Genomic DNA, 24,573 nt, shown 5'->3' on the forward strand with positions numbered 1-24,573 from the left:
TTAGGGCTTTTGTTTGTATTCCTAGCTAAAATCCTCTCAATTGAATCCTATTTAATAAAGTTTGTGTGTCTAATTTATTATAGTTTTCAAAAGTATATTCTGGCAGCCTCCTTGGTTAAGTGCTGTCCAGGATCTAAACTTGTATTTCCATTGAGAACTTGGAGGGAAAAATGATTGCTGCATATTTACTCAGTTCAGGGGGTTGTTAAGGAGGGTTCACTTTGCACTACAGTATCTGCTGCTTAATGATGTGTGTTCAATGTAAAGACAGCTGGTATCAGTGTGTTGAGAGGGGATGCATACAGGATTGGTGAGATCACAGCAGATCACAGCTTTCATCTGCATCAAAGCCCCCGGATGGGATGTTACAGAGCAGGGTGCCTTTCCGGGAAAGGCTGGGGGAAGAAAAGCAAGTGGTTGCTGTGGAGACGACTGTGAGGTCACAAAGGCACGATTGTGACTTCAGGTGGGGAATGAGCAGCAGGTGCGGACGAGACTTTTAAAGGACAAAGAGTCTGCATCAGTGCAAATGTCCTTAGTTTACTAAAAAGGATAAGAGTTGCAGGAGATACTGTATAAGACAGGGAGGAAGAATAATTTCTAAAGAAGAAGTCTTTATCCTCTTTAAGAGAAGTAAATAGCTCAAAAATAGTGAAATACAGAGCACACTCTTAAACAAATTGTGTGTGAAAATGCACACAGAGTTGTGTGCCAAATTTGTACACGCAAGTACTGTAATTGTGAAGCAACAGCTGGTGATTTTTGTGTAGTTTTTACTACCAGAAGACAGGCAAGCGATAGACGATAGGATATTTTTAGTCTGGGTCTCTAGCAAAGAACTCAGCTGTCTTTAAGCATGCAAACGTGCATAGTTTGTGAAATTGCATGCCTAATATGCACATTCCTTGATTCTGATGGTCATGGAAATAGCAAACGATGCATGTGCACAGTTTTGCTTGCAACTCATTTAACAAATAAGTGCACAAGTTGTAAAATAGTGAAACGTGGCCTTCAAAAGAGAATTTGAGTTTGTGAATCTGTAGAACTCATCAGCAAGTCCTAGCCCTTGCAGATAGTTACAGTATCAAAAAAGTAAGAATTGTCTGTAAGATTAAACCAAAACAATGGTCATGCCCTTTCAGCCACACTAGCCCCTCTTTCTATCAGCACACAGCGTTGATGACTGAAAAAATGTTATTTGATAGGTTTTTCTACAACTCTGAAACAGAGTAAAGATTAGGATTCCATCCCCACCTCATCCTCCAGTGCAGACAATAAGATTATAAGTGTCCTGAGTGTATAACCAAGAGTAGAATTATTGCCTTCTATTTACATTCATTTTACACCTGCCATCGGGGAACAAAAAAAGGAAAGACACTGAGGAGTCAGTAGACACCATCCAAACTTAGTCACCCACACTTTTAGGGGTTGCAAAATAGAGTCTGGGTAAAATTTACAAGGGTATTTAGGCTCCTAAAGGTACAGATGGATACCCAAAAGTGGCTACACTGGTTATGTACCTAACTCTCATGAGTGTCAATGGGAGGCACATGCCTGACTTGCTTAGATGCTTTTGTAAATCATGGTAAGCACCTATTTGCATCTTTAGGTGCCTAAATACCTGTTTTACAGCTAGTCCTCAGACACTTAGGAGACTGAGGCTCTCTGGAAGTCAATGGGAAAATCAGTTTTACCCTATAATTTTTAGGGAGACTGCCAACAGTATTTCTCCTCTCTCTCTCTCTATTTCAGGAAAAGGAGCCTTGTGTTTTCAATCCTTCTTTAGAATAAATGTTTCTCCCTCTTCACCTGACATGTTCTGTGCACTAGAGTTATGGGTGCGGAGAGCTTTGGAGAACATCGGATGTTGTCCATGCCCTCATCTCGAAGAGAGAGTAGTCCCAGTCTCTGTATGTTTGTATGTGAATATCTTTACTATAAGAGACTGTAGAGCTGGTGAAGGTGCTGGACTGACAGAGACTGGGGACTGAACGCATCTGTTTTTCATCAGAGCAGTGGCTACTTGATTTCAGAACTCCGGATTTAGTGGAGCTTTTCAACTGCCTCTTGTTGATGTCTGACTTCTGCATACGATGTCCAGGAAATGTACCAGGGCCACAATTCTTATTTGGTTTTTACCTGTACGTCTTTATGGTTTTTAAAGTCAATTTGAAATAATGATTTCTTTAGAAAGAGAGAAAAAAGTGACCTTTCATGAACCCCTGTGAGAATATCCATCTTTTAAACGTATCCCTCATCTCTGCAATATATGGTAAAGTTAAAGCAATACCTTCATGTAAAAGATAATAGTTTGTTGCCATTCTGATTAAAATGAACCATTATGTAGCTGGTCTTCTGCGGCTCTTTCATTTTTGACAGCTTATAATGGGAGCTATAACAAGCTTAAATGAAAGCAGGGGTAAGCCAGGGAAAGAGGGTGCATCAATGGAAAAAAGTTACAGCAACCACTTCAACTAAAACTTAGCTTCTCTCCTACTTTCCTTTTGATTTTACATGCTCTCTCAGTCAAGCCCTGTTTCTCTTCTCTGCTGGGGAGGCCAGTGTCTCTCATGCTGTCTGGATTGATAGCCTTTTTCTCTTTCATTTCAGAAATCTGCTTTCTGGAGAAGCATATATTTGATGCCTGGACTAGTTAGTCCACAGCCTTCAACCAACTAATATGTCTACACATTTCCAGTCCAGTGCTTTCCAACACCAGTAAGTCAACTTGGCGAACAATACAAAAAGGGGCTGTTTCCTACAGTAGAAAACAAGGAGGTTGTGGAAAGCACACGATGTAGGCTAAGGGTCAGCACAGTGAAAGGTGGGGTTGTGTTCATGCCTCTGTACAGACACTGTAAACCTTTCCTCTGTACTACTGCTACCTAGATGTGATATAGCCCCCTTCAGCCAGCTCTACGAGCATGTCTACACTTCAAGCTGGGGGCCTGATTCCCAGAGGGAAGAGGAGAGCAGAGTACATTCCCATCCAAGCCCTAGGCATGTTCTCAAGCCAGTTATCCCATCCCACCTCTCACACTGCCACGGCTACACTCTGTTTTTAGTGCTCTAACTCCATGAGGGCTAGTGGAAACATGTCTCCTTGAGCTCGGAATCACCCCAGCCGCAGATAAACGCATAGCTACCTCTCAAAACACTCTCAAACAGAAGGTAAGTGTGACTGTCACCATTTTACCGAAGGGCAGGAGCCAGGAATACAAGGCAAGTCTCCTGAGTCCAGGCCCAGTATCTTACCCACTGGACCATACTGCCCACCTACCTCCTGTTATCTACAGGACAAAGGACAGAGCAATGCTGATTGGTTTAGAAATACAGCCGGTCTCAGGTATCTGTCAAAGCACTGGAAAGAGGGCATTAGAAAACTATATTGGTAAAAGATGCCCAACAGAATCAGAAACCCAACACACAATGTGAGCAATGAATGAAGGGAACATACATACAAAGGGTGAAATCCTGGCCCCATTGAAGTCAATGGCAAAACTCGCACTGACTTCAGTGGGGCCAGGATTTGTTTTAATAGTGTTTAAATCTACAGTAGAGCTTTTGGATCTCTCTATCATTCACTCTCCTGCTATTACTGGTTCATCTGTCATCCCAGTATCTAGATGTAATATTTGCTCACGAAACAATGTTTCAGTACAGCAAATAGTCCTGTCAGTTATTGGCTTGGGGTTTAGTGTCTCCCCGAGACACCCTGATAATGACACATTTTAAGGTGAACATATTTTTAATTAGGCAAACATTCTCTACAACACCACAAAATATTGTAAATGTTACCCTTGGAAGAGTAGAGAGCAAGAGAGAAGACCACACAATTAACCATGAAACTCAGGAGTATGTTGTACAGGGATATTGGGAGAGCTGAGATCAGACTAATGAAATTTACGTCACAAGAGATTGATGCAAAATGTTTGCCAGCGTTTTTTTTTTTTTAACACTGAAGTTGGTTTCAAAATGTTAGGAAGCAGTTTGCCAAAGTGAAAACTGCTTCTCGTCTTGTCTCTCCTTTTGAGCTTCCTGCCTAGAGGATTGAGGTCTGTCACTCTACATTGCAAAGGTTTTCCTGGCCCTGCTTGTATGTAGGGAGCTCGGTTGGGAAGCACACGATCTGGGCCTGGCAGAGTGAGTTCCACAGCCAGCCAGCCTAGAGTAAGGTGGGATGAGTTAACTTGTGCTTCTCTGTTTCAGGGATCAACCTGCTTTGTGTTTCTGTTTTGGCATTTCTCTCTGTTTTGGGGTTCTTGTGTGTTATTCTGAATTCTAAGAATAAAGTAGTGTCACATTGCAACCTTCCAGCAAGAACATTTTATGTTTTTATCTAACTTCTCTGTTTGTATCCCAGGAAAGGACACAAACGAAGAGCATGATCCAGTGGACATTTACACATATGAGTAGCTTTACTTATGCAAATAGCCCCATAGACTTAATAAGGCAAGGAGCTAATGTTATGGAGAAAAGGTTTATATCTATATTGCTTGTCATGAATAAGTAGAGAAGGCAGATAATAGGTCTTCTTTTTTGGACCAACAAATAGGTGATGATGCATGGGCTTTGGGGCCAGAATAGGACTTCTATAGTATTTAGAAAAAATTCCTGAAATAATTAACTTCCTTCGCTGTGTCAAAGATGGGGAAAGCATAATAAGCAAACCTTCTTCCCATCCTTTCCAGAAAGCATTACAAGCTGCATGAGAGGCATATGAGGAATGCTGCCAGGATCCTTTCCATAACCCTTTATGCACCGCTCAGAAAGAAAAAGAGGAGTACTGAATCCCTCCCACAGATGTTTCTCTGCTTATGCAGTAACTAAGGGTATGTCTACACTGCAAATAAAGGTGTGTTCTTAACTTGGGTTAGCTAATCTGTATTAGACAACCACATTAAAGAGCAGTGAAGACACAGCAATTCAGATTTTAACTTGGGTGAGCAGCACTAGCTGAAGCCTACAGGGGAGCCTGTGGTTCCGTATTTGAGGTTTTTAAGGTCAGGCTTGACAAAGCCCTGGCTGGGATGATTTAGTTGGGGATTGGTCCTGCTTTGAGCAGGAGGTTGGACTAGATGACCTCCTGAGGTCCCTTCCAACCCTGATATTCTATGATTTCCATGAGACACCATGACAATGATACATTTCAGGATTCAGTTCAAGCTTCTAACCCGAGTGCAAATCTAGTTATCATGCCTTCACTGCTATTTCAACCCAATTTAGCTAACGTGGGTTAGCTCACCCAACCTAAGAATACACCTTTTTTTTTTCTCCTTTTGCAGTATTTAGGGTATGTTGGAAAGCAAATATGACTACGTTTTGTATTGTATTGATTCCTGTAAATAATCTAAATAAATAATAATTAAAACCCAGCAATATTCTGGTATAAGCTGGACAGGTTTCCATTTTTGTGGTGGATACTAAACTATTGCTAAAAGAAAGGAACCCGAGACAGTGAAAAGATGGACCCAGGATGACTAAGCACAGCTTCTAGACACACTTCCTTTTCTACAATTCGTAGCATCTTAAAATTACATCATTTTTCACTATGGGTGAAGTTAACCCACCACATTTTGAGGACCTATGTATTGCAGAACCTTTTTACTGTCCCACTCCACAGAGGTGAATGTCACCCATATACACGAGTAACAAGATGAAGGGAATGATAACTCAAATGGAACATTGGCCAGTATCCATTCCAGGCAGTGCATCATAGTGGCCAGAGCATTGGACTAGGCCACAAGAGACCTGGGTTTTATTTTTGGCTCTACCAGTGGCTTTATGAGTAGATCAAGTAAATCACTTCCCTGTCCCTGTGCCTAAGTTTCCCCATCTGCAAAATGGGGGTATGATACTGACCTTCTTCGTGAAGTGCTCTGAGATGTGTGCATGAAAAGCACTATAGAAAAGCTAGGTATTATTGTTCATGCATGATATTTCAGTGTCTGACATTCAGATGTTATTACGCATATATTTTGGGTATTCTGACTAAGGCACCTGTGGATACAGGATGACACCCACATTGTGAATATGCTGGGAGTTAGAAGGGCTAAAGAGGTCAGGCTTTGGGGGCTCTAGGTGGAGCTTTGAATATTTAGGTGGGCTGGTCACCAACTGTAGGAAAGGCCATTGCCTCAATAGGGCTTTTTACTCTCTGTCTGAGAGCCTGTCTTTGCTGTCAGCACATCACCAGAAGAACGTATCAGATAACACCACCAGTCATTAAAACGAGGTCTGCAAGAGGAATTATTGCAGTGATGTAGGTCACGGGGAAATTGCTTGTCTGCTAAATAGGTTTTCATCTGTATTTTAAAAAGAGTGATTTACGTGATTCTCAACGGGAAATACACAAGCACTTTCAACAAACAGACAGCTGGAGCCTGGGCAACAGAGTATCTTTTGTCTCATGCTAACTGTATGTGTGATATGCCCCACAAACTGCTCAGCTTCTTAACAAAGGATCCCTGACCACAGCATCCTGAAAATGAAAGTGGGCGTGTGCTTGGACTAAAGAAATCAGGAAAGTGGGGATGGCTTGGTTGTGAATCAGTTACAGAGAGATGATTTTATTGATTTACTTTAAGAAGAAAGATTTGGACCTTCACCACCGATCCAGCTGTATAATAGCCACCTACTGCATGTAACTGCAGGTCTTCTTTTTATTAGCGTTTCCCTACCTTCCCTTTCCCCCTACTTTTGTCCGCCATACTCATTGCAGCTTATATCTAATAGACTGTATGCTCTTCAGGGAAAGGAAAGTCACTAACGAAGGCCACAATTCAGGATTTTTGTTTTTTTAACCTTTCCAAATGTGAAAGAATTAGGTATATATTTCCTTCTTCCAAAATAAAATTTCAAGCCTGGGAAAGTGAATTTGGGGATGTTTTTGTATCTGAACTACCAGACAGACACGGCTAATTAAAATGTTTGTTCTAGTGGGATTGTCAGCTCTTTGGGGTAGGGCTTGGCTTTTGTTCTGTGTTTGTACAGCGCCTAGCGCAAGGGGTTCTGGTGCACGACTAGGGCTCCTAGGCATGATACTAATACAAATAAATAAAGACTAGTTATACAATATTTCAATATATACCAGTTAATTTTGGCAAATCACCCTTAAGATTTCATTGCTTGATCTAATTCATTACAGCGGAGCACAGTAAGCAGAGCTGTTGAAATAACACAGATCTGAACTTTATTGGCAGGGTGGGGTGGACTGGAGGGGGTTAACTAGGCTATTAGATATTTCAGGTTCTCCCAGAGCTTGTGTCAATGCCTGTGGCAAGGGGTCCTGGTTTCTAATCTAGTTGTAGGATTGCACGTTTATTTGTCTATTAAACCGCAGCTAGGATAATTGCACGGGAGGGAAAAAATCATCAGGAACAAGGGAAAGGGAACACAAAAACAGCCTGCAAAATAGATGCAGGAAACGTCTACAGCAGGAGTCTCCAGCAGAGCGTCCAAAGGTGATTCAGAGGCAAGCCTGGAGCCCAGGGAGCCTGCAGAGATTTCAGGAGAGCGTGGGAGTACAAAGACTGCCTTTAAAATGCTTCCCTACACTTAAAAGGAAGGGAGGCAGGAGGAAGAAGAAACTACAGCAACTGCCAAAGGAATGTCAAACAGAGCTCTCTCTTCCTTTGCCATGAGAGCCCTGCGGCTACTTTGGATTCTGAAAGGAAAGTGCAGGAAAATAATCGGGGGATTCTGTGGACACAAGATTCAGCTCACTACATATAGGTGTGCACACAATATTTACTAAAAACCCTGGGCTTTTATAGCCCCAGTTGTCTTGGAGGACGCACCAGTGTTTTGCAAACAGGGATCACTGCACCCACCACTGAAATGTGCCCCTCTAGGCTAAAAAGTGGCAGCTGTTTAAGAGCACGTATTCTAGTCTGTACGGGTTCCCATACCACGCTCAGCACTGTAGCGCTTCAGTGCCTTTCAGCAGTGCACTAAGCAGTGTGCCTAACAGCTGTCACGCGTGGTTTGTCACACTGCACAGCACCGTAGGCCAGGAAGTGAAGAATACAGCATCCAGTTGCAAAGGTGCTGGCAGTTACCCAGCCTGGAGTCTGGCTGGGTCACTGATGTTTTTGTGCATTCCTGACTCTTTCAAAAAGTACTCTGGGACCTTGATGGCCATAAGTAACCAGAGTCTCAGTTTAAAGCGTCATTTAAAGGATGGCAGGTGCACAGTGTTCCCTCCCATCATCTAGGGGCATCAGTTCAGTCTCAATGCAAAAGGAAGCGCGCTGCCTGCTCGGAAGTCAGCACCACTTCCTTCAGCATCTTGGATGTTCCCTGCAGGTCCCCCCGCTGAATGCTGGCCATTTGCTGAGATTGTAACACCCCAGTGGTTGCCTGTGGTTTATCTGGGTAAAAAGAGAAGCGCAGTCGTGTCTGCTGCTTTGCTGTGTGGGGATCCAAGTTTCAGACTGAAGCTGACGCAGGAGGAAAGGGACTGGGACAGAACATGGAAAGACCACTGAATGCAGGCTTCACCTCCCTTTTTCTCAAGCATCCCTTCTCCCCTTTGGCAGATGCTCAGAGCAGCAGCGACAGGTGTGAGGAAAGCTCCTTCTAAGTCCTTGGCGTGGACGGAAAGGCATATCCTAGAGAACCCCACAAATTACAGCAGCCCCCAATATACCAAGTTCCATGACAAGTGCTGATGTTGGGGTCTGTTAAGTCCCCACGAGGTAAGTGGATCTTCAGTCAGTAGTGTGGGTATGTTTTTTCCACACAATGGGTTCTGGCTGGCAGAGGTTAGTGTTGGCACCACATCAGTAGATGAATTTTATCTTGTTATGAATATTCAGCTGCTCACATGCACTGACCATTTTCCTTGGAGCCTGAAAACTGTTGTGGCCACAGCAAGCTAGATGTGGGTTATTTCTCTGTGGTCCTTCTGGCTCTGAGCACACAGAAACAATTGGGGGAAACTCCAGTTTATGGGCAATGCAATTTATTTTATGATCAAATTACACCAGGGTAATGCCGCCTCTTGCATTAGACAATTCAGTTCCAGTAATTGCTACCCTGGGGGTCTCTTCTCCTCTCCATATACCCAGCCCATTTATAACACTAATGGCAGTAATGTGAGAGGAGAGGGAGGATAATAGACCTTAAATAGCAGCAACATCATGCTGGAGGAAAGAGAGGGCTTTGCTTTTATATTTCTATGTCCAATTCTGGGCATCACACTTTAGGAATGACGTAGAAAAATTGGAGAGAGATTCCAGAGAAGAGCAAAAACATGGTAAAAGGTTTAGAAAACCTAACTTAATGAGGAAAGCTTTAAAAACCTGGGCATGTTTAATCTTGAAAAGAGAAGGCCTAGGTGGGATCTGATAACAGAGTATGTTCAGGGCTGTCAAAGAGGAGGGAGATCAATGGTTTTCCATGTCCTGAAAGTTAGGACAAGAAGTAATGGGTTTAATCTGCAGCAAGGGAGATTTAGGTCAGGTAGTAGGAAAATCTTTATAACTGTAAGGTTAGTTCAGCTCTGGACCAGGCTTCCAAGGGAGGCTGTGGAATCATTGGAGGTGTTTAAGAACAGGTTGGACAAACACCTGTCAGGGATGGTCTCGGGTTACTTGGTCCTGCCTCAGTGTGGGGGGCTGGACTTGATGAAACCCAAGGTCCTTTTCAGCCCTGCATTTCTGCGATTTTTTAGGTCTCAGTTGAATATGAAGCTATAAAAAATAGGTGCTGCAATGTGAGCTGGGCACATTGGGTCATTTTCTCAGTGCGCGCATGCTCGGTATCGTCTGTCATATGTGAAAGTGCATCTTGTCTGCATGCACGACCACCACGTATTCCCATTAGCAGATGCACCAGCAGGTTGAGACTTGTGTGTGAGCGCATGTGCAACGATCGAGTTAGCAAATGTAAAGGCATGCTTTTGTGTGTGAAAAACGCATGCAACCTGCAAATAACTGGGGTGGGGGTGGGGGGAGGGAATGAAAAGGATTTCACCTTTTCCTGACCCAGACAGTTCGCAGCAGAACCTGAAACAGAACCAACGAGGCCTTCAACGCGGCTCTCTGCCACGTGCGCTGCAACAATCCTGCCCTTACAAATGGTATACAGTCAGTCAAGTGTACAAAATGCACTTAGCAGAAAAGGTTAAAATATCTGGAGGTAAAGAGAAAATGTCTGAAACTCTCCAAAGTACAAAAAGGCAGAGTCCCCAAATTAAATCTGGATTTACTGAGTAATCTCCTGGGTTGTTTAGTACAAGTGATAAGGGTCCTCTAAACCCTTCAGCTGCATGAATTTGTTTTATGACAGACATCAAATTAGGATCCAAATTTCTTCACTCTTGCACCATATTAGGTGTATGTTTCCCCAGCTGCCTCCTGCTCACTCTGGCTACACTAGCAAGGTCTCCTGTAACCTTAACCAAATCCTGCATGATGCATGGAGCTCATCATTGTGTTAGATGGAACAGGTGAAACAAGATTCCTTCTCTGAAGCAACTAATATCTATATACCAATGTTCACATCTACTCCTCCTCTTTACTCACTTTTGTGTTTGCGAGCAATTTGTAATGTGATTTTTTTCTGCCTTCCCCCCATTCCCCCTCATAACAAATGTTTCTGGCAGCCAGCAGGACCATAATTCAAACAAGATAAGGCCTCAGATTGTCGCTTTTTTAGTTCAATATATTTAACAAAATACAGTGTATAAATCAAACTCTACCCTCCAGCAACAAAGTTGGGGGAAATACTGTCAAGTATTTCTCTTCATCTTAGAATACAAGGAGAGTGAGAAGGGACTGGAACAAGAGCAGATTTTTAAAGGAAAAAAGTCTTTACCTTGCATAATTCTCTCGATTTATATTTATTAATGACTAACCAGTTTGGGATCTGAACATGGTATTCCTCAAAAGTCTGCCCTGAGGAAAGTGCTTGTGATTACACCAGATAAATAAAGGATGAGATTTCCAAAACCAGCTTGCAGGTTCTAGTCACAATTTCCATTATAATATTATTCATTATAACAATCAAAGTTGATGGGCTTAAATTGTAAACACTTTGGGGGCAGTGTCTGTCTTTTTATTGTGTTTGTACAGCGCCTAGCACAATGAGGTTCTGGTCTATGACTGGAGCTCCTAGACACTCCCACAACACAAATAAATAATAATAATAATGCACATGATTGTCCAAAGTACTAAGTTCCCATTGACTTCAGCTGGTCTGGTGTTCAGCATTGCACAATATCAGGCACTGTCTAGTCTACCAATGCATTTATGCCTCTCTCATAATTGTGGTATCTGAAAGCCTGGATGTCAATGGAATTACTCTAGGTTTATACCATTACCAAGAACAGTATCTGACCCTAAGATATTTCTTGTGACTCCAGCACATTTGAACTGGACATCGCTGAGGGAATAAATATGGACCCAGACACAGGCAGTTTTAAAGACTCACTTGTCTGACCTTAATTTCACTTAACCGACAAACACCCTTCTGCCATGAATTCAGGGTGACCGTAAGAGAGAGCTGCCCCCTCTGAGCATTTTGGCAGCTGAGTTCTGCACGTATCTGAACACTCGCAGGAGACCAGCAACCAAGGAGTTACCATGCCGTGAGGAGGACACAATGAAAAGCATGTCAGAAAATCTCCATGTGCCAGAGGAACAGCACAGGTCACAGGCTATGAAGATTTCCGAGATGGAAGTATGGCAACAATTTTAGGGTCTAATTAATACTGTCCTCAGGAGAAATCAGAACTGAACATAATGCCAAGGTTACTGGGAAGAGGATGAACATGAATGGTCAAAAGCAAACAATCATGGAGGACAAAAAATAAAGTCTTGCTGAAAGGAACCAATAAAAAATAGCCTGGCCTTATCAGTGTTTGATCATGAGAATTAGATATTCAGCTTTGTGCATTAGAAACAGTGAAAACCTGATTCCATCCATGCAATATGGAGTAATGAAGGCCTTCTCTCACCTGTGTATTTGCTGTCCTGGGTCGGTAGCTCCATAGGTGGTACACAGGAGGAGAGGCTGTGGGGTCTGGGACATTCTGCGTGAGGCAGGAATTCTGCTGCAGAGCTGTAGGACCTTGGGTCAGTTCCTTAACCTCTCTTTACCTCAGTTTCCAGATCTCTGAAACGGAGATAATAAAGTCCACCTCTGTCAGATGTGATGCGGTGAAGGTTGAGTAGCTAATCAACTGCAAAGCTCTGCGAGGTTGCACAGCTTAGCGCCTCAGCTGCTGCAACTCCGAGTAGCCTGCCAAGTTCAGCTGAGCTGCACAGATTTTTACCATCTGACCCAGGAGATGCCTGTCTCAGTCACCCGTTTTGGGGAGCGTCTGAACATCTGAAGTGCCATATAGCGTGCTGTGGGGGCCATATCCTTTACGTGAGGGAAACCAACACTCCACGTGATGTTGAAAACTAGTCCTGACCTATTTTAAATATTTTAAATAAAAGGTGCTGAAAATGGGGCAAGAATCTCTCTCTCTCACACACATACACACGGTTTGGTTTGTGCACTGATTGTGTGAATGTTCATATGTGAAATAAAACCAGTTTCTATAGGCAAAGAAGTGTCATTTTGACAGAAAAACAAAGTCTGAGGTAAATTCTTAAACACACAGGGCTTTACCAAGTGTAAGTATTATGCTAGTTTTTCTGGAAAAACAACATTAAAAAAACAAAACCAAGAACAACCCACAATGTGTTTGCAGGAAGCAAGGATGAAATTCACGACTACTAGTGAAAACACACAGAGCTCACATTTGAAGTCTCTCAAAGGATGAAATTTGCTGCAGCGCAGATGACCTGAACAAAGCCTATGCACCACATAAGTCCTACTTGAGGCTTGTTTTGAAGGTGTTCTTTGTGCTCGCCCCTTTGCACAGAGATGAATTTTACCCAAAGTGGAAATGAAATCTCTGTGTGCAGCGACTCCAATGACTGCCCATTAATCACAGAGTATGTGTCACACCACAGGAGGGCTGGTTAAGCTAAGAACGCTGATGGCCACCGAAGTGGGACAAAGCCCTAACACTAGCAGACTTTATACCAGGAAAGAGCTCGCATAGCTTTAAACTGTGCTAACTCTAGGCAGTCTCTGCAACGTCACTCCTGTCTGGTTTCACACCGATAGAAGAGGGGAGAACATGACAAATAACCCAGGCAAGAGGATCAGTGAAAGTCAGAGCTGTTTTTAATTCATTAGTCAGCCTGAACAACAAGGGTCCAGGTGATCAGTTCTGAAAAAATTTGGGCCATTAAGAAATATTTCTATATCAGTTCAATCCAGTGCCCAATATATTTAGAACTAAAACTGGATGGACTTTAGTGGTATCTTCTCTTCTTACTCCTGGAATAATGCATTGATTTATTTCTTTGCTATATCCTCAAACCCTGGGATCTGAGTGTGCTTATTAAAAATACAACTCAATCGGACATTGGATTAATTTCAGTTCATACCGCACTGGCGCCTCAGCTCTGTTTAGAATACGAAGTACATAGATCAAAAGGAAAAGAGAGAGGATCCTGAAAAACCATCATTCATTGTTTCAGTTTTTCTCCCCCCTGCACCACCCTGGTTTTATTCCGCACTCTGTCAAACAGGGACCATGGGGTCAAATTCTCTGGTGTGCTACGTTCACTTTGCACTGCTCAAGCTGGCCAGAAAAGGCTAGCAGAGCATTCCCCATGTGTTGAGGAACACTCCACATATGTAAAGATGGCAAGAGCGGCATAGCTGCCTTCTTCACCCGCAGCATACAGCGTGCTGTGTCAGGGATGGAGGGACATGCTGGGGGCAGGGAGGGATTTCCTGGTGGCTGACCTCTCATTGCTCCTAGGCATTGTTCAGACAGGTGAGAATCTATCCCCTTGTCTAGCATATCCTATTGCTACCACAATAATAAATACCAGAGACAGGAACAGTAAAAGATGGAGCCGCCTGGAGACTCTGGGTGAAATTCACCCCTGTCCAGCAGGCCAGCCCAGGCCCTGTGCACTGCTCAGATCCCACAGACATGCCCACTCCTTTTGTTGGCCACCTGCACAGGGCTGAATTTCACCCCAAACACACAGTGCTGCAGTCTTGTGTGGGGCCCAGTAGGCTGGAGGTGGACCCTATTGCTCCCTGGCAAGCAGTGCTGGAGATGCGTCTTTAATAGCAATGGGCAAGTTAATTCCAAGAAAAATAAATGGGTAACTCACTGGGACTTTCACCAAATGCCTTCTGGACTCTAAACTCTTGCAAGTGCCAGGCAAGCTACAACAGCAGATCCACTAGGAACCCCACGAGGGCTTTTCTCTGAGCTAAATATTGTCTCTGGCATGCTGCATCCTTGTTTGTATTTCCCTTTCTTTACTTTATGTGCTTTCTAGTATGGATGCGTTGCACACAGCTATGCCCTCGCAGTCCATGTCTCTCATGCTTTCCTGCCCGTCATTATCTTACTCTACCTTTCATGGTCTCTTTTATCCGGGCTCTCTTCCAAGCCTTTTTGCTTTGATCTGGCCCATTAAAGTCAATGATCTATTTTGGGAGCATCATTTCAAATGCCTTCAGATCCTTTCTGCCGTCTCCCGGGTCTGCAGTGCAGAGCCACACATGGCTGCTGCTGGAGGTGCTTCCTATGAAACTGGCAGGGGCCACACCCTGCTCTTCAGGGTTTACTTTGGTGTCTCCTGAGTTAATTCCAAACCGATAGAACTCCTGATATTTCAATGTGAAAAGAAGCAAGCAAAGACACACTACCTGGGGGAAATTATTTTTAACATGCTTAATTCCTCAGCGATATTATAAATCAAAGGAAACTAAAGAATGCTAATGTGGCTTCCAGTGGCATGGCTGGATTGGGTGGACACTTTACTGTTTACATTCTGTAACCTTGGCTTTATTCCTCAAGGTGACAGCTTGGATGAGTTACACTGTGTTTTAGAGCTGGTATTTTTTTCATCCCCTAAAAATATCTTAAATTGGATGAGGCATTTTTTATGATGTCCCTGGAGAGATTTCTAATAGCATCTTAGCTTTCTAAAAACTATTGTAGTTTCATATTTATTCTGAAAAGATTATTTAAACTATTCATATTATTATGCATTATTATTATTGTGCCCAGATACTGATATACCATATGTTCAGTTCTGCACAGACAGCCCCTTCCTTGAAGAGTTTACATTACAATCTAAACAGACAGGACAGACAAAAGGTAGAAGAAAGTACGTCTCATTATCCCCATTTCTCAGCTGGGGAACTGAGGCACAGAGATATTAAATGACTCGACCAGGGTCACACAGGGACTCTGTAGCAGAGCCAGGAACTGAACCCAGATTTCCTGAGTCCCAGTCCAGTGCCTTCACAAATCCATACGAAGCAAGACCCCAATCCTGAATAGGCCCAACGGTCTGTCTTCATGGACCCAACTGCAGGTTTTGGCTTGGAGGCAAAACTCATTCAGGCCATTAATGATTTGTTAATGAGCGACTCCAGCTTGCTCACTCTTTTTTGGAGCTGGGTGGATAATTCATAAAATGTTTATTCAATAAATGTCACCTCTTTTTCAATTTGTCTCTTGCCCACAAAAGCAGATCTTGAATATTATTCACTCGAAATTATTCATCAGATAAGTCAGGCACATCTGAAAAGGGTAAGTTTGCCATTGAGTGGAGCCTCGTGAAACCACACACTGTGCTCCTGCGGCGAGCTGTCCTGCATGGGAGCCGTCTCCACATTGTCATTTCTCAGTCCATGCTAATAAATGGACACTCAGGACTAGCTTGGGCCGTTGACTTACTGAGCTGAACAGGGAAAAATGGGGAGGTAATGCCCTGCCGCTCCCTGGATAGACCCACCTGGATCTTGCATCTGGGTCTGATGCAGAGCACTGATTCCCTCGGTTCTCCCCCCATGCAAGCAAATAGGCAGGGCGAGTACAGAGACAGGCAGGAGGGGATGGAGTCTTGGCTTGTCCGCTCTCACTCAGAGTAGTCAGGTTCAACAGGGAAATAAACTGCATCCTTTCTAGGAGAGCTGTAATTCCCTCTCCTCTCCTCCCTCCACCCCGAGAAAAAAGGGAAGAAGGGAAACAATAATGTAACATAAAGGAATACAGTAGTCTAGCGGTGCTCACTGTGTTCTAGGTAATGGTCAAAGCCACAGTAGGTCTATAGGTAGGCCTAGCCTGTTTGCATTCAGCTAGTAAACATGGTTATTCAGAATGTAGCTGCTCCTGTGGTTTCTCCATAGCGTTTCAGTTCCACCAAGAGCCAAATACACAACAAATAGTGACCCATTGAGCCACAGTTCCTTCTGGGGCAGAGCAATTAATGGTTCCCATTACTCAGGGTGTAGCCTAAAGGCTTCACCTAGCCCTACATGTACCACCAACAATTTATTACAGTGGAATTCAATGGAAAAGCTCCTGGCCAGAGTCGTTTTCACAGACAGCATTTATTAATGGTTTAATATTCAGGAGCTGAATAAGATGCTGCTGTGTGCTCAGGAAAACACTTCATTATAACGGAAGGCATTGTAATGGTAAAAGGCCATCTCTGTGCTAACACAGAGCCCTTTCAATAGCCAGAGATTAGTGAAGAGGTTTGGACAGTACATGACACATCCTTAGTAGGTCAATTTACTGTGCACGCAACGAGAAATTGCGCTAAAAATTATTGCTTCCACAGAGAGAAGATTGATCAGGGAAGGGGGGAACAACCCCGCCCCCAAGAGCAACTTGAATTTCAGCCCCAATTGTCACTTGTCTGACTCAAAGCTGGATTCTACACAATGGGGTCCACTTGGCAGCAGAGGAAAATAATGACAGATATGCCTTAAGAACCAGCTTACAACATAAGAGGCTGAGATGGGCATTAAATGACAAATGGAGTTTAGCATTTCCTATCAGAGAAGTTGTGAGGGTTTATTGTCTAACTAAAGTGATCCTGTTAAAAAAGTGAAGTCAATAAAATGTTAAACGATTGTCAGGAAGATTATGAATAAAAACAGAGAAAGAACTAAATGAGATCTCCTGAAACTGATATGCACACTTTTCTCACATCTTCTTTCTGTTTTTCTCACACCCACAAACCTGTTCTCTCACTCATACCTGCCCTCACTTTCTTATCCACACTCACAATCTCATGCCCTCAGGTACTTATTTACTCATTTGCATATATTCATCCTCATTCACCCATCCACAGATTTTCTTTCTAAACTGTCATTGCATTCAAGGGGATTGGAGTTAAATTCATATCTGTTGCTAGCCTAGCTTCGCAAACACTTGGAGATGTGGCCTTTTGAGGCGTGCAGCCCTTTCGGAAATGTTTGGAAAACACAGCCCTATAGCTCTCATTTCTACTTGTTTCCCTGTCAGCATTCAGGACCCACCTCGCTGTGAAATGTTGACAGTCTATTTGAGTCGGTTGCTTAAACTGTTTTCATACTGAGCGTGTTTATCTTCTGCTAGCAAGCCAGAATTTCCATAATAATTTGCAAACTTTTTTTCACCCTGTACCTTCTACAGACCTACAAGGACAGATGTGAGAAATGGGACATTAATCTCAACTTTTTGTTCCTCTTATGATCCAATTAAATGATTATGGGGACAAGATATTCATTGGAGTTTGCTTGTGCTTATACCCTGGTGTACTGCAAGATGTGGGTTTCTGTTTTCAAGTGCTCAGACAGACTGGTCTTAAATTCATTATTGATTCTCTGTACCTTTCTCCAGGGGTAGCTGCAAAGCAGCCAACGTAAAAGCTTTTATTTATGAGACATGGCACTGGCAGCGCAGGATGCTGATTTAAGAGGATTCCAATTTATAACAATTATTCAACCACAAACACACCAATGTTTAAATAATAATCAGGGTCTACATTTCAGCCCCTTCCTGCAGAGCAAGATTGATAGTCCACTTCTTAGCATCATGTGCTCTGGAGCTTCATTGCAACATACATAGAATGGAACCGCAGATGGACAAACCTCTAAGAGCTAGGAGAGGCAACATTTATTCCACGTTGAGGGGAAATTGACCCTTGGGTAGCTTTCTGCATGGGGATGAGTTTCACTCATCAGTGAGCACTTGTTCATACATTTAGTTCCATTGTTTGATGCATCCTAATTGTATGGTGGCTATTGAATTCAATGGGACTGCTTACATAAGTGATCACCATTCTTACAATGGCACAGTCCAGCCCAGAAGCCTGATTCCAGGTTGGACATGCTCCTCAAAAGTTCTGCTGCTGATCTGAATCCTCTCTAGAATTTCAGATCTGAAAAATTGGTCGGGATAGCTTCTGAGAACAGGTTACCTTATAAGGTTTTGCTTCCTGGGTCTGCCAGATTCAGAGGGTGTACCAAAAAAGGAGAAACAGTGGGGATGTTTGGAAAATATTGAGCAACTCTGCAGAACCTCTGAGAAGTTTTGGTTTGAGTGTTTGGCTATGAGTGCCTGGGAAGGGGTTGCTGCTTCAACCGATTCCACTCTGTGTAGGTCAGGTCCCCTGCTGGGTTAAATCCACACAGCTCCATTGACTGCCAGTTTCCACCAGTTTAGGATTTGGCCCACTGTTGGTAAGATCAGCCAGCATTCTAAGATAACAGTGACAGCGTAACCTCTTAGGGCCCCTTTTGCTTCAAGGCAGTAGATAGTATCTCAATGCGTCAAAGTAAATCTGCCCTGACTCATGTACTTGTATCCTTTCCTAGCCAAGAGGTGGGATGTAATGTCACTCATCTTGCTCTCCAGCCAATGTCAATAATATTATGATACAGCAGCATCTGAGGGTGAATCTACAGCTCTGAAAATGAGCATCCACTGGTGCTGGGATGCTCTCCAGCATAGGAATTCTCCAAAAAGGAACATTCCAGGACTGTGACTATTTAAGTGAAGAAGGCACACCCACAAGCTTTAACATGCTTCCTGTCCTGCAGGAGGAATTCCTCTAAAAAGGTCCTCCTTTCCTTCAGGACAGGATGAGGCTGCAGGACAGTATGGGGAGAAGGAAATCAGCAGAGGAGGGTAACAGCCTGTTTATTTCCTTGTGCAACTACATCCTCAATAAGTGTTACCCTGCTTATAAGTGCACAGCAGAATTCCCCATGCGGCCCTCAGCCTCAGTGTCACAAACGCCTTTTAGAATTATAATACAGTAACTACAAAAAAGTTATTTCATTTAAGGGAAAATACATTCTGAATGAAAGCAAGGACGGAGACAGGCCAAGACAAGACCGTCTTCGAGCTGAAGTTGAAGAGCCAGAGGACGATTTACCATCATTCATGCAGGATTTTTAAGCACATTTCAGTATTTTAATGAGCACTTGGCTCTTCAGATGGTTGTTTTCCACTGTGCTACATGGCCTAATGGCTGAACTGACAGAGAGAGGCATGTTCACGGAGGAAGACACTTTCTGTAGAAATAAGGCCCCATTCTGAACTTCAACTTATAACAAATGAATCTGAACAAAGAAGGGAGTCCCCCCCCCCGCACACACACTTTTACCCAAAAAGAAGAATTAAAATTAAATGGAAGTGCTACGTGGCATGCATGCCACTGAATGAGGGAACCTGAATGAGTCGTGTTTTAGTATGTCAGCACAGCTCGAAAGAGCAGAGAGGGATATTTGATTGTGCAAAATTTTACTCTGTTTCCATTTAAAGGGAGATGCTGGCCCCCAGTACATTTCTCCTAGATTCCAGTGCCAGAAGGGGCCATTGTGATCTAGTATGGTTTGTATGATACAGGTCAGACAACTTGCCCACAATAAATCCTAGAGCAGATCTTTTAGCAAAACATCCAAACTGGATTTAAAAATTGTCGGTGATGAAGAATTCACCACAACCCCCGGTAAATTGTTCTAGCATTACTGGAAGACACACTGTGGTAACGCAGCTCTATTTTCCCATGATTCTTAATTTTCTTCTTCTATCTAGTGCAAAGAGAGAGAGAGATCCTTCGACTGACACGTGTATGCAGAGATAAATACAGTTATAGGCATAACTCTAAAATATGGCCATGGAACACATTGTAATCTCTATTAATGAGAGTGAATTGCAGGGCTTATAGATGGAAGCAATGTGACTCCATATAATTTCCTTTTCATGCAAGGATGGACATGATGTTGTACTTGCCCTGCAATGTACTTATTTGCACTGGATTATATTTCACTTGGAAACGCTGCCCTGTTTTCTAAATGATTAATGTCTAATAAAAGCTTACGGCACAATTCCCTGCCATCATTATTTATGGAAATAAAACCATCCTTTTTATATTCTACTGCTGCCATGTATTTTGTTACCAGGGAGGCCTAGGGTATGAGCTGTACACTTCCTTCATCTTCCTTTGTGCTTTAGAACTATTCTTTATATTGTCCTGATCCTTCCTCTTCACAAGCCTCTTTGGGTGACACAGAAAAATAACCAGCTGTGAGGTAAACAGCAGTTACTCTTATCAATGGGCTGGTAAGAAGCAACCAGCAGAAGTGGGACCTTAGGCTAAAAATCACCCCTCCTGCACAGGGCTTTGTGCCACTGAGAGCTGCAGTGGGATGTAAGAGATGCACAGGCCTCGTAAATTCATGCCCATGCAGAGAACACATCTCCAGCGAGTAAGGTGAGTCAGGGCTAGGGGACCAATACAAAGGCTTTGTGCCCCTTTTCTTTTCTCTCCATCCACAGGTAGAGATTTCTCCTGTCTTTATCCTCTCTCTTTGCATTTGCATTCCCCCCTCTTACTCTTATCTCCCTCAAGGGCCAAGCAAAGCAGCACACAAGTATTAGTCATGTATCTTTGATGAACATGGGTCAGATCTAAAACTCCATGAGGAATCGGAAAGACACTCATCCACGGACTGGGAGCTGGATCAGGGCTTATGTAAAAGCTTGGCCTGGCTACGTTTTCAAGGTTCTAATGAGTGTAATGAGCTTGTCCAGAGGTGCCTGCATAGATGCAGGCTTGTGAGATTTACTCTCACCCCATTACAAGGTTCACTGCCCCCCCCCCGCAGTTCGGTTGCACTCTCTTTCAAACCTCCTAAGACCGTCTGTCTGCTATATCTGGTACCCTGCGCCTCCGCAGCTATTTGTCTCACCCCTATGGCAACAGACATGACAAAAATAACCATGGAGCCACCAAGCAGGGGGCGGCGCCAGGGCCCCGAATCACTTAAGGAATCTGTCCTTACAAGTGGTGTGACATTGTGGGAATTAAAATACCTAGTCCATTGCCAGCCGGCACTGCTACTCACAGTGCTACTGCAGCTCTGTCTTTGCAGCACTCTAAAATGGGAATCTGAGCATTGCTACATTCTCACCTATGCCCTTTCTTCAACTCCCTGTGGTGCCCAACCATGTCTGAAGGATGCTCTAAGCAGCACAGTGAAGGGCTCTGGGTTGACCAGCCTTGATGACTGGTACAGATAGACGGGGCACATCTCCTCACCACGTGATTTCCCTGCAGATGAAGGCAACCTTGATATAAGCCTCGAGTTTTAAATATGGAGGTGCTCTCCTCCAGCATACTCAAAGCAGCCTCCTAACAGATGAGTGTCACAGCACTAGTTAGAGGTTATATTTGTTTATCTTCTCTAGTAGTCAATTTATCACTTGGACGTGGTCTGTTTGTGAAAGTGCCTGACTGAAAGCCTGTCAGGTCTCCAGGACTATAGTTAATCAATTGCTCAACACTCTTTTGAAAAGACTACATCACAGGGAGGAGCTTGGAAGTGTTAGAAAACCCTCAACTGTCTAACAGCTTTCCTCACCCATAGGAGGAAGAGTGAGTGCGTGTTTGGAATGAGGGTTTCAACACCTTTCTTTCATGTTTAATACAAAAAATGGGTACTAAAACGCTCATTCTGTGCTGACAATCAGGGGAAACAATGGAACCACCCTCTTTGGGTGGGCGTAAGTGATTTATTTGTGAAACTGCTGGAAAAGGAAGTTGCCAGAATCTTGACACTTATATATCAACATTCCTATATTTCATTCAGTGGGGCAGTATCTGAACAGCTCATGTCCTGGTGAATTAAGCCTCATGACATCTTTGTGAGAGGGGGGAAATGTTCTTCTCCCCATTTACCCAGGTGAGGAAATTGGGCACAGGGAGTTTTAGTGATGGGAAGCCTGAAGCAGAACTGGGGATGGAATCCAGATCTTCTGAAATCTAGACCTCTGAACTAACCACGCGGCTATGGGTAAAATCTTGGCTCCATTCAAGTCATTGGGAGTTTTGCTATTGACTTCAGTGGAGCCAGGATTTCACCGCATATTTCTCCTCTCTGAAGAGGTGGTCAGAGGTAAAAAAGCATGTTGTATTATACTTAGCAAATTGGAATGCAGACAAGAGAATATTAGACAAAGGAGAAAAACACTACATTGGTGGGTGCTTTCTCCATTGGATTAGGTTAGACACACACTTTATATGGTTAGGGCTTGACAGATATTTCATTAGCTATACCAGGGATGATCATTTAGGTACCATACCCTATATGGAGCTGGCCAACACTTTTCTGATGGAACAGTTAGTTTACCATTGGAAAATGGTGATTCACTGAGCAGGTCAAACCAAAAACAAAAAAAAACAAAAAAAAACAAAAAAAAGTTGACATTTTCATTTCATGGGGAATTTCAAATTTTCATTCTGGTTTAGAATGAAAATAAATGAAATTTTGGAATTTCAGGTTCCAACCAGATCTAGGGCTGAAGTCTGTTTCCTGGTTTGTGTGCTAGTAGCCTGGGTAGCATATAAGTTATTATTTGTATTATTGTAATGACCAGGACCCCAGGTGCTGTACAAACACAGAACAAAAAGATGGCCCTGCCACAAAAAGTCTAAATAATAGTTCTCCTCCTTCTGTGCCCCAGAATTACTGTGCAGCTTTCCCAGCATGGGAACATGTGATCTGGTATCCAACCATCTGTGTTTTATATACCTGTAATAGGTTTGCAGTCACGTGGAAAAATCAAATTTACTTGCTACTGACAGGGAAGATTTTTTTCCCCCTAGCAAATTATTCAGTTTTATTAAGCACATAAAGATCTTCAAATTTGGTCTTTCAGCATAGTTATATAGCTATAAACATATAGAGCTGAAATAATTGCATTTTAATGACTTTTCATTTTAACATAATTGGTATTTTTTAAAAATCACGCCAATACAAAGGGGGAAAATGCTCACTGTTTCTGCTTGGAGATCAGGGGCAAACTGACTCCTCATCCCTGCACTGCTGATGAAAGCTTCCTAATTCCCTGTTATGCACTGTTAATGGATTCTGTGAAGATAGTCTATACATTATAGCATTCTGATTGAGTGTATTACAGAGCGGATGGCTTAATGCTCTCAGCATCAGGCCTGAAATGTTTTGACTGCTCTGAAAAATGCAGCTTCAGTCTCTTCTGGACAAATTCACTCTCCTGAATACTATGCCATTGATTATCAGTGAGTCAGCACTGCTTAAATCCTGTTCTGAGGGCTTCAGTGGGACTTAAGTGCTGCAAAGGTTCTGGGCTGTTCCTCTGCACAGGGGTGAACTACAAGTGAGATCGGCACATGGCAAAAATGAGTTACAACCTATTCTGCTTCTTTGTAATGTACAAGAGTGAGCTGAAAGGCTGAGGTTGAATGAGATTTTTGTTTTGCGCTGGAATATCATCAATGTCTGGGCTTATGGCTCCTGTGTTTGTGGGTGAACTTCTTGGATCACTTGGAAGTGGGGGTTGGGCGCTTTCTCAAGCTGAATTTCAAAATCTTGTATTAAGAGAGAAGTTTAGTCTGGAGAAAGCCCAAAACCGGGGCGGATGGATGGATGCAATTTCCTGATGGCAACTACATCTCCTTCAGTTTTCACTTATAGTGAAATTCACAAAAGCCAAAATCCTGGCTCCAGCAGAGAGCCCCACTCAGTAAGGCTGAGCACAGGGAAGCCCTGTTGGGTTAAAGGTATGAAAGGAGGCCCACAGCCTCTCAAGCTCCAGAGCAGGGGAAGAGCCATTCTGCCGCTGCTCCTTACCCAGGGCTGGGGACGTCTACACAATGTATGGGGCAGCAGGGGAATGGTTGGTTGATCACTGCTCCCCACCAGCTCCCTGCCGCATGGGGGAGGACAGGGAAGGAATACCAGCAAAGCCACCCAAATCTCGGCCCCTCCTTCATGCATGTTGTGAGCCGCATCTCTACCCATGCAGGAGGCGGCTGAATTTACCCTCCCAAAAAGCAGGACTGTTTATGTCAAAGATTTATAAAGGTCAGCTGAGCTAATGGGAGAGGTTATTTGCTTCCTATTCATGACAACAGGTAAATTCCTCATGGGTTTGCTTGAGGTGCTTACATTTTTGGACAGCTCTCCCATAATTCAGGCTCCCACTGGGCATAGTGAATAATTCTGATGCCAAAGTCTAGATTAGCTCCTTACCATTCCTTCAGGCAACAGATGTAGCAAAATTTGCTACATTTTTTCTTAGGAGAACCATCTCAGTGTTATGATGGAATATCGCAGCTAGCATCCTATTAGCGAGTGCTATCAGGAAAAAATGAATCAAAATCCATCTATTTGAGCTGACTTTTGCTTGCTTGGTGGATTTGCAGAGCA

General features: G+C 43.3%; 1 protein-coding gene across 1 annotated transcript in view; it reads right to left on the reverse strand.

Moving 5' to 3' along the window:
- The window catches only part of CTTNBP2NL (CTTNBP2 N-terminal like), a 363,525-nt gene that overhangs the window by 212,339 nt on the left and 126,613 nt on the right, over positions 1–24,573 (reverse strand). The window contains exon 2 of the mRNA XM_043533647.1: positions 11,963–12,120. The gene's annotated coding sequence lies outside the window, so the exon portion shown is untranslated. The remainder of the gene's footprint in view (positions 1–11,962; positions 12,121–24,573) is intronic.

The sequence above is a fragment of the Chelonia mydas genome, chromosome 21 (genome assembly GCF_015237465.2).
Source record: "Chelonia mydas isolate rCheMyd1 chromosome 21, rCheMyd1.pri.v2, whole genome shotgun sequence".
NCBI classification, from domain to species: Eukaryota; Metazoa; Chordata; order Testudines; family Cheloniidae; genus Chelonia; species Chelonia mydas.